The sequence below is a fragment of the Triticum dicoccoides genome, chromosome 1A (assembly GCF_002162155.2).
Source record: "Triticum dicoccoides isolate Atlit2015 ecotype Zavitan chromosome 1A, WEW_v2.0, whole genome shotgun sequence".
NCBI classification, from domain to species: Eukaryota; Viridiplantae; Streptophyta; class Magnoliopsida; order Poales; family Poaceae; genus Triticum; species Triticum dicoccoides.
The window spans coordinates 376462045-376470171 of record NC_041380.1 but is presented as its reverse complement, the minus strand read 5'-3'; positions in this window follow the sequence as shown (position 1 = coordinate 376470171).

Below are 8127 nucleotides of genomic sequence, written 5' to 3'. Positions count from 1 at the left end.
CTCTCTTCGCGCCGCCGGACATGTCCGCCCGCCGGCGAACGCGTCCATCCCACCGTCACGTCGCCTCGGCCAATGGGAACGCGACACGTCAGCGCCGCCGCCTCCCGCACCCACTCAGCCGCCGCCACGTATCTGCTTGGCCTCCCCACTTCGCCGCACCACCCGCCAGGCCCGCCGGGCCCAGCCGCGGCCCTCCCGGCCCGGTCGGGCACCCGCCGCCGCCAATCGCGCCCGGTTCGTCAGCGCCAACCGGCCCCGCCGCCAGGTCGCCTTCCGCCGCCCGGCTCCTTCCCGCCGGCCGATGCTCTTCGCCGGCGCACGCCTGCCACCATCGCCGGCGCAGATCACCGCGCCGCCCCCGCACGGCTCGCCGCCGCCCCACCCAGCTGCTCAGCCCGGCGCGCCGCCCGTGCTCCGGCGGCCGCGCCGCTTCTCATCGGTAATCGCTGCCCCGCGGCGACCTCGAGCCGGCCACCGCCTCCCCTGTCTCCGGCACCAACCCCGGTGAAGGTCCGGCTCCGCCTCGATCTGCGTGCACTCGGGGCAAAAACCCTAGATCTGTTCTCGGAGGTATATTTTTCTCTAAGTCCCCGAGATTTCCAGTTTCAAATGCCCATGTTCATCATGCCATAACTCATCATCCGTGCCTCCGATTCATGCGTGTAGCATATCAAAATGTTTGCCTCAGAGAGCACATCATTTTATCTCATTGCATCATTTTCATTTGAGCTCATCTTGATGCCCGAAATGCTGTTGGAAGAGAGCTATTTGAGTTAATTGTCAGATCTGCTGCACCAAATAGCTATTTGTCATTTTTTGCCATGATTAATGTGTGCATGATATGCTCCTGAGCCCTACATGTGTTTTGTTATATGCCATGCCATCTTTCCAGAGGTGCTATCCATGTATTTTTGTGATATGTGGGGTGACTAGCACAAGCTTGCAAAGTGATGCATTCGTTAATGCTGATTTCAGGGACTTAAAATTTCTCTAAGTCCTTGATCAGTTTTTATCAATATGCCATATGTTCATGTTGTTCCTAGTGATCCGTGCCTCTTTTGAGGATGATCATTAAGGATAATTTATTAATCTTGTAGTTCTCTATCCATCCGTGTCTTTGTTTGCAATTATGGAGCACCCTAGCTTGAGTTAATTGAGCTCTACTTTTGCTAGTTCGTGAATCTGGGCAGATTGTCTACTTGTTAGCGATTTTGCCGAGGATGTTGTAGTTGATCCGTGCATGCTATGTTCTTGTTCTTGCCATGTCTAGCTTGTATAATGTGTATTCTTGATGGGTGTATGCTTAGATTGTCATGCCTTGCTCTGTAGTGAGTGCATCGAGCTCGTAAACATGCCTACTTGATATCTGATTCGCATGCTCCAGTTTTTCTAAGTCTGTGACCTGATTATGTTTTTGCCATGTTCACATGCTTGCAATTGTATTTTCTGATCCCTTTTGGCTCAAGGTCACTAAGGGACTTTTGTTAAGCTCTTTGAGTAGCTCCATGCCATGCCTTGCTTTGCCATGCTAGGTTCCTGTAACATCTAGTTTTCATGCTTCAAAGTGTGCTACCTAATCTGAAATTCCAGGCTTGTGTTAATTTCACTAAAGTCTGAATCTGTTTACCATTTGCTCTTTTGCCATGCTTGTTTGAACCTGTTAACGGATGAATTGTCCGTAGCTCAGTGTTCATCTTTTTTTAATATTTATGAGTGGATCCCCGCCATGTATTTTGTTGCCATGTTTGGGTGTTGTAGCATGTTTAACCTGTTGCATTTAGATGGCTACTTGCTATTTATCGCAGACCGGTGCCATATTTGTTTTGCTTGCCATTTCCAAACCGTGCATCCGATTCCGGTGATCTTTATATCGATTTCAACCGAAATCATCTCCTATTTCTAGTGGCACTCTTGGATTTCCATGTTGAGGCCAGGTTCATTCATTCCCTTGCAAATCATGCATATGCATCGCATACCGCATACCGCATATCCTACCATGTTCATGTGTTGGTTGTTTACTATGTTGTGTGCTTCTTTCTGGTGTTTGCTTCTTCGGGTTGGATCCGGTAACGTCGTGTTGTGAGGATTTGTTCGTCTATGTCTGTTTGTCTTTTTCATGGACTCGTTCTTCTTCCTTGCGGGATTTCAGGCAAGATGATCATACCCTCGAAATCACTTCTATCTTTGCTTGCTAGTTGCTCGCTCTTTTGCTATGCCTATGCTGTGATACCTACCACTTGCTTATCATGCCTCCCATATTGTTGAACCAAGCCTCTAACCCACCTTGTCCTAGCAAACCGTTATTTGGCTATGTTACCGCTTTGCTCAGCCCCTCTTATAGCGTTGTTAGTTGCAGGTGAAGTTTGAAGTTTGTTCCTTGCTGGAACATGGAGATGTTGTTCCTTGTTGGAACATGTTTACTTTTTGGGATATCACAATATCTCTTATTTAATTAATGCATCTATATACTTGGTAAAGGGTGGAAGGCTCGGCCTTATGCCTGGTGTTTTGTTCCACTCTTGCCGCCCTAGTTTCTGTCATATCGGTGTTATGTTCCCGGATTTTGCATTCCTTATGCGGTTGGATTATAATGGGAACCCCTTGACAGTTTGCCTTGAATAAACCTCTCCAACAAGGCCCAACATTGCTTTTACCATTCGCCACCTAGACTTTTCTTTCCCTTGGGTTCTGCAGACTCAAGGGTCATCTTTATTTAAACCCCCGGGCCAGTGCTCCTCTGAGTGTTGGTCCAACCCAGAGCACCGTGCGGGGCCGTCCCTTGGAAACTTGGGTTATGTTGGCTCCCGTACGCTTAGCTTATCCGGTGTGCCCTGAGAACGAGATATGTGCAGCTCCTATCGGGATTTGTCGGCACAGCGGGTGGTCTTGCTGGACTTGTTTTACCATTGTCGAGGATGTCTTGTAACCGGGATTTCGAGCCTGATCGGGTCTTCCCGCTAGAAGGAATATCCTTCGTTGACCGTGAGAGCTTGTGATGGGCTAAGTTGGGACACCCCTGCAGGGATTTAAACTTTCGAAAGCCGAGCCCGCGGTTATGGGCAGATGGGAATTTGTTAATGTCCGGTTGTAGAAAACCTGAAGTTGACCTTAATTAAAATACATCAACTGCGTGTGTAACCGTGATGGTCTCTTTTCGGCGGAGTCCGGGAAGTGAAGACGGTGTTGTAGTTATGCTTGACGTAGGTTGTTCTAGGATCACTTCTTGATCATAGTTCTTCGTTCGTGCTTTGCCTTCTCTTCTCACTCTCTTTTGCAAACAGGTTAGCCACCATATTTGCTAGTCGCTTGCTGCAGCTCCACCTCATACCTTTTACCCTTCCTATAAGCTTAAATAGTCTTGATCGCGGGGGGTGCGAGATTGTTGCGTCCCCGTGACTCACAGATACTTCCAAAACCAGTTTGCAGGTGCTCGTCGATACCGTTCAGGTGACGCTACCAAGCTCAAGGAGGAGCTCGATGAAGATCTTGTCGTTTGTGTTGTTTCGCTCTAGTGGATCAGTAGTGGAGCCCAGTTGGGGTCGATCGGGACCGTGTTGCATTTGGGGTTCTTCTTTTATTTTGGTTCCGTAGTCGGACCTTGATTGTATTTGGATGTTGTAATGCTTTATTCATGTATTGTGTGAAGTGGCGAATGTAAGCCAACTGTGTATCTCTTTCCCTTATGTATTACATGGGTTGTGTGAAGATTACCTCACTTGCGACATTGCTTTCAATGCGGTTATGCCTCTAAGTCGTGCTTCAACACGTGGGGGATATAGCCGCATCGAGGGCATTACAAGTTGGTATCAGAGCCTTCCTCGACCTTAGGAGCCCCACTGCTTGATCGTTTTTAGCTGTCGTTGTTGAGTCTAGAAAAATGTTTTGAGTCATTTAGGAATTATATATCGGAGAGTTAGGACTTCCTTTTACTCCTCAGTCCCTTCATCGCTCTGGTGAGGCATCCTGACGTAGAGTTTTGACTCTTCTCTTCTTAAATTTCACTAAAAAAAATTAGGATCACGCGGGTATCTTGGAATCGTTCCGATGGTTTTGTGACGAGAACATTGTTCTTGGTGCCTCCTGACATTTAGGGGTTGTGGCAGTGTCCCGGGGAGTTGAGCTCGGAGGTGTTGTCGTCACAATTTTATCGTTGCAGTTCTGGAATACCTGAGTTTAGTTCGCCGACATCGAAAATCTCTTTTATGCAGTTGTTGGTGAGATAACCTCGACGCCACCCAGTACTGGGGCGGGAGTTCGGGAGTATTGCCATAACTCGTATAACAGATGCTTTTCGAAGGTTGAGGTAGACGATTTCCGAAGTTTTCTTGGTTATGTGTTGAAGGATGGATACAGCTGGATGTAGGATTTGCTAGTTTTGGGTGATATGTTATGCTTCCCCTGTATCCCCAACACCCGATTGCATAACCGGAAAGTTTCGGGAGTTTATAAGTGGGAATTCAAGTAGCTCTTAGGATTTCTTTCCGACAGATATATGATATGAAATTGGGGTTCGACGTCTAGTGGTCCGCCTATTCACGGTTGGTTTTACAGTGGTCTCGTTCTGTCTTAAAGAGTCCTTGGCTATGCCGACTCGGGGACGCTTCGTATGTCATGTGCACTGCCTTGTACATGATGGTGCTGTACGATCGAGCCCGTGTAGGCCCCACCACGAAAACTTCGGACAAAATATCTATCATATGTTTGTTCCGGCTTATTCCGCAAGCCAATCCTTGTTTTTGTTTTGAGTTGTGGTATCCGAGTTGCTTCGAAGTCAAATGTTGATTCCATACCTTCTCTAATGTTGTTCTCATACTCCGATGTGGATAACTAATCCTTCATGATAATCGAGGTTGTCATGCCAATTTCTTTTAAACCGGCATGTTTCTCTTCAAGTGGATCCGATCATTTCAACTCCCTCAAGATCAATTATCACTTCTTCTCAACGGTGTTTGTTTCATCCATCTCCAAGTTGCCTTTGTATTTCCCACCCTCCCACCCTTTTTCCTTAAGGACTCAGAATTCTTAATCAAGTATCCTTTTATATGAAGTATCTCCATTCTTTTCCATCAATGTTCTTATCCGGTGATTCTAAGGAAGATGCTAACAAAGCTTCTAATTCATCATTCTTCGTTCTCTTTTATCCGATGAATTCAATTCAAGCTTTGCCAATTATATCTTTTCCTCGTTGCAAATACCTTCTCATGCCGGTGCACCTCATATTCAGTCATTTCTCGCTATTCAATTGTTCCGGAGTGCTCAAGATATCTCGAAGATTCGTCTTTCCACTTTGCATCCGCTCAAGCTATTTCGAAGTCCTATCTTATTCAAGCCATTTAATTCAACCAGTGCAATCTCTCCTTCAAATCGTCCGACGGTGTTTCTTTTGAGTGGGCCCTAACCCACAGGTCTTTTCCCAGGATCTTACCTGACTCTTCTTATTTTACCAGAGCTATTCTCAAATCTTTCAAAGTTTGATGTAAGAATGAATTGTCATCAGTCAAATGTCTTTCTCCAAGATCTTTCATTTCTTTTCATCATTGGTTCAACTTTTCTATTCTTCTTTATTCCGGAGTGTCTCAACAATTCACGGTGGTGTTTCTCGTCGTCTTTCTCATCATTTGAATACCGAAGAAGAATTTTACCTCCATATCTTATCCGTTCTCTCAGAGATTCATGGTTCTAGCTCAAGGCCATCCTCTCATAATTGTTTTGATCGCGAAAATTCTTTTCCTTCCTTCGGAGCTCATCATTTCAGAAGACTTATTCATTTTCAGCTTTCAGCTATCATTCTCCAATTTTTACCGGTGCTTCGTTCAAGTCATCGTTAATCGGCTCGTGATCTCTTCGTTCTCATGTATCTAGATTCTCTCAAGCATCTACGTTTAATTGCTAATCCTTCCCGGTGTTTCTTCATGTTTTATTCGTTCATTTTCAATTCTTACGGTGGTTCGTTCAAGAGTTTTCTTCCTTCGTGTATCATATCTATGCATTCGTGCTTTTCAAATTCTACCGGTGGATCGTCGAAGACTTTCTCAAGTTTGCGCTATATCTATCTTAATCTTTCTACGACGATAAGTAGTATGCCAAATCCGTTGCTTGTTAGCAATTAAATTGTTGAAGGATACGCATAACATAATTCTTATTCTTGTCCCATCCAAGTGTTTAATTCTTTTTCCGGAGTGGTTCATCGTATCACATTCTCAGTTCGAGATGCTTATCTTTTCTTTTCTGGAGTTCCAAGCTCTCACAATTATATCATCACGGAGATACACCTAAAGCATTACAAGGTTTCACCTTGTGTTTTCAACTTCTCTTTCCTTCCGTTTGATCATCCTTTTGTTACCGGAGTTCTTCATCAAGGTTCTACATTTCGGTCCATCAAGGATTTATATTCCTTCTCCAAGTGTTCATTGAGAGTCTTTTCAAAAGAGCTCAAGCTTTCTTCATCTTGCAGTCCGGAGTGCAATTTCTTTCTGCCGTATCGTTTGAGGTGGTTTTATGTCATTCTTGATAATTTGAGTTCATGTTTCATGATTCACATGTTGTTAGGAATGAGGTATTTTAAATCCATCAATCTCTTCTTTGATGTTATCTTGGGTTATATTTCACCTAAAGCCTTCCCTAAGGATTGTTGCTATCTATGGTGTTTACAGATGACCCAAGTTCTTCGTTTATCCTCCCGGTGAAATAACTTTCTCGTCTCCTTGTTCATATGAATCCAGTTCGTCTCCCCATGAGTGGCAGATTGTCACCACATAATTTGAGATGGATTCCATAAGACCATATCAAGATTATTCTTTTCGTGTTGGTTTTCCAACAACTCCGTTCTACCTTTTGTTGTAAGCATGCTCTCTCAAGATCGTGTCTCCCTTCGTTCATTCCATTCCATTCTTACTTTTGTTCCGGAGGCATTGTGATGTTCATCTTTTCAACCCATCATCTCGTTTTGTCAAAGATCATGTTCTTTTCATGCGTATCCATTTAACCAGAGGGTTGTGCCCTTTTTGCTCAAGTTCTTTTCGCTTTATCACAACTTGTACATCTTGTTTTAACCGGAGTGCTTGCATGTACTTCTTGTCCTTTGCAACCTTTCTCTTGTGCCTTTCAACCTACAGGGCTCTCGTGATGTTCCTTGTTCCTCTTTTCTAAACGGAGTGCTTTCAACTTCGTTCATCCCCGTGGTATTCTTTTCTCGAAATGGCTTAACCTTTTCAAGGTTCTGTGGTTTCACTCGTTTGTCAAAGAAGCAACTTAGTTTTACCTCTTCTCTTTTCTCTTCCATTTTCCCTCCGGTGCCATTCTAGATCTCGGGACGAGATCCTCTCGTAGTGGTGGAGTGTTGTAACGCCCTGTGACCGATGTGCCAGGTGTCGTCCAGTTATTCGCTGTTGTTGCCTTGTCATTGCTTGCGTGTCATGCATCTCATATCATGTCATCATGTGCATTTCATTTGCATACGTGTTCGTCTCATGCATCCAAGCATTTTCCCCGTTGTCCGTTTTGCAATCCGGAGTTCCTATGTCACCCGGTGTCCCTTTCTACCTCTTTTCGTGCGCGGGTGCTAAACGTTTTCAGATGGACCGAGACTTGTCATGCGGCCTTGGTTAACTACCGGTAGACCGGCTGTCAAGTTTCGTACCATTTGGACTTTGTTTGATGCTCCAACGGTTAACCGAGGGACCGAGAAGGCCTCGTGTGTGTTGCAGCCCAACATCCTTCCAAACTGGCCCAAAACCCACCTAAACCCCCTCCATCATCTCGGCGGTTCAATCACGATCGCGTGGCCGAAAACCGCATCTCATTTGGAATCTCCTAGCTCTCTCTACCTATATATATGTGATCCCATCCGAAAATTCTCGCAGACAAACCCTAGATCGCACCTCTCTTCGTGCCGCCGGACATGTACGCCCGCCGGCGGACGCGTCCATCCCACCGCCACATCGCCCCGGCCAATGGGAGCACGACACGTCAGCGCCGCCGCCTCCCGCACCCACTCAGTCGCCGCCACGTGTCCGCCTGGCCTCCCCACTTCGCCGCACCACCCGCCAGGCCCGCCGGGCCAAGCCGCGGCCCTCCCGGCCCGGTCAGGCGCCCGCCGCCGCCAATCGCGCCCGGTTCGTCAGCACC